This window comes from Bombina bombina, chromosome 1 (genome assembly GCF_027579735.1).
Source record: "Bombina bombina isolate aBomBom1 chromosome 1, aBomBom1.pri, whole genome shotgun sequence".
NCBI classification, from domain to species: domain Eukaryota; kingdom Metazoa; phylum Chordata; class Amphibia; order Anura; family Bombinatoridae; genus Bombina; species Bombina bombina.
The window spans coordinates 1,019,444,237-1,019,447,287 of record NC_069499.1 but is presented as its reverse complement, the minus strand read 5'-3'; positions in this window follow the sequence as shown (position 1 = coordinate 1,019,447,287).

The window sequence follows — 3,051 nt, the reverse complement described above, 5'->3', positions numbered from 1 at the left end:
AGGATTCTATCAGCCAATTGGAATTAAGGTAGGAAAATTCTGATTGGCTGATGGAATCAGCCAATCATAATCAAGTTCAATCCGATTGGCTGATCCGGTGCGGTCTGCTCGGCAGATTAGGGGTTAATAAGTGTAGGCAGGTGGAGGCGACGTTGTGGGGGGCAGATTAGGGGTTAATAAATATAATATAGGGGTCAGCAGTGTTAGGGGCAGCAGATTAGGGGTACATAGGGATAATGTAAGTAGCTGCGGTTTACGGAGCGGCAGATTAGGGGTTAAAAAAATATGCAGGGGTCAGCGATAGCGGGGGGCGGCAGAATAGGGGTTAATAAGTGTAAGGTTAGGGGTGTTTAGACTCGGGGTACATGTTATGGTGTTAGGTGCAGACGTAGGAAGTGTTTCCTCATAGCAAACAATGGGGCTGCGTTAGGAGCTGAACGCGGCTTTTTTGCAGGTGTTAGGTTTTTTTTTCAGCTCAAACAGCCCCATTGTTTTCTATGGGGGAATCGTGCAAGAGCACGTTTTTGAAGCTGGCCGCGTCCGTAAGCACCGCTGGTATCGAGAGTTGAAGTTGCGGTAAATATGCTATACGCTCCTTTTTTGTAGCCTAACGCAGCCATTCTGTGAACTCTAAATACCAGCGGTATTTAAAAGGTGCGGCCAGAAAAAAGCCAGCGCAGAACTCTAAATCTAGGCGTTAGTGAGGGATAGGGTCATGCTGGGTAGGATCTTTTCAACTCGTGATGAGTAGTGCTGTACTTAGAATATCTTATCTGGGCTTAATATCAGTAGTACTAGTAAGTGGCAAGGAAAGATGTACTCTCCTCGTCAGGCTTCAGGTAGGGTATAATTTTTCAACCTATGCCCCTTCTAAAAGAACAGAAGTCCAGCGGCTCAGTTAGTGGGAAATTCTGGAAGTTTAAATTGTGCATTTAAACCTGGTAGATGGAGACGATAATCAGCTCCAATGGTGGGTCAAATAAGTAGCGATCTAATGATTGAGGTGCCTCTAAGCTCACAGCACGGATCGGGACTAATTCCTTGTCAGATCTCTCGAGGAGGAAATAGGGAGCGGTGTGCACAGGCTCAGGTGACCTTGTCTCCGGTATGATTATGGGACTTACTGGAATTTTTTTGGGGGGTAATCCTAGAGGCTATACACTTTATATATAGTAATGAGACAGCTAAGTACCACTAGGTATGTACACAGCTTCCTACCTCTAGGTCTATACACTTTATAGATAGTAATGAGAGAGCTCAGTACCGCTGGGTATATAAATAGCTACCTCTAGGTCTATACACTTTATATATAGTAATGCTAGTGAAGGGATTGGCAGAGAGGGGCAGCAGATGAAGAGCCACGTGTAAGGAAGATGAGCCTGGCTGAGGCATTCATTATGGATTGTAAAGGAGCTAGGCGGCTGCTGGGGAGACCAGAGAGGACAGAGTTGCAGTAATCGAGGCGGGAAAGGATAAGAGAATGGATTCAAATCTTAGTTGTGTCTTGTGTAAGGAAATGTCTAATTTTTAAAGATGTTTTTAAGGTGGAAGCGGCAGGCTTTAGCCAAGGACTGAATGTGAGGAGTGAAAGAAAGATCTGAGTCGAATGTGACCCCGAAACATCGGGCATGTGGGGTAGGGGTAATGATGGAGTTGTTGACAGTTGTAGAGAGATTAGGGGCGGAGATTTTGGTAGAAGGGGGGAAAATAAGGAGCTCAGTTTTACTAGATATATACATAGCTACCTCTAGATCTATACACTTTATATATAGTAATGAGAGCTCAGTACCACTTGGTATATACACAGCTACCTACCTCTAGGTCTGTACACTTTATAGATAGTAATGAGAAAGCTAAGTACCACTAGGTATATACACAGCTACCTACCCCTTGGTCTGTACACTTTTAAAGTGTACAGACCTAGAGGAACCTGTGTATATACCTAGTGGTACGCTCTCTTATTTCTATCAATTAAGTGTATAGACCTAGAGGTAGGTAGCTGTGTATACACCTAGTGGTACTGAGCTCTCTCAGTACTATATATAAAGTGTATAGACCTAGAGGTAGCTATGTATATACCTAGTGGTACTGAGCTCTCTCATTATTATCTATAAAGTGTACAAACCTAGAGGAACCTGTGTATATACCTAGTGGTACTGAGCTCTCTCATTACTATCTATAAAGTGTACAGACCTAGAGGTAGGTAGCTGTGTATATATCTAGTAGTACTTAGCTGTCTCATTACTATCTATAAAGTGTATAGACCTAGAGGTAGCTGTGTATATATACCTAGTGGTACTGAGCTCTCATTACTATCTATAAAGTGAGACTATAGTATTGCAAGATAGTCTCTTTGAGGATCTTTCCAATACAGACAACATGGTATATACCAAAAAAATTGGCTGCTCCCCTCAGTTTAAATAAAATACATAAAAACATAATTTATGTAAGAACTTACCTGATAAATTAATTTCTTTCATATTGGCAAGAGTCCATGAGCTAGTGACGTATGGGATATACAATCCTACCAGGAGGGGCAAAGTTTCCCAAACCTCAAAATGCCTATAATTACACCCCTCACCACACCCATAATTCAGTTTAACGAATAGCCAAGCAGTGGGGTGATAAAGAAAGGAGTAAAAAGCATCAACATAGGAAATTTGGAAATAATTGTGCTTTATAAATAAAATATCAAAAGTCGTTTTCTTTCATGTAATTGGCAAGAGTCCATGAGCTAGTGACATATGGGATATCAAATACCCAAGATGTGGAACTCCACGCAAGAGTCACTAGAGAGGGAGGGATAAAAATAAACAACAGCCATATGCTGAAAAATTAATCCACAACCCAAAAAAAGAAGTTTATTTTCATAAATGAAAGAAAAAAACTTAAATCAAAAGCAGAAGAATCAAACTGAAACAGCTGCCTGAAGAACTTTTCTACCAAAAACTGCTTCCGAAGAAGCAAATACATCAAATCGGTAGAATTTAGTAAATGTATGTAAAGAGGACCAAGTTGCCGCTTTGCAAATCTGATCAACTGAAGCTTTAT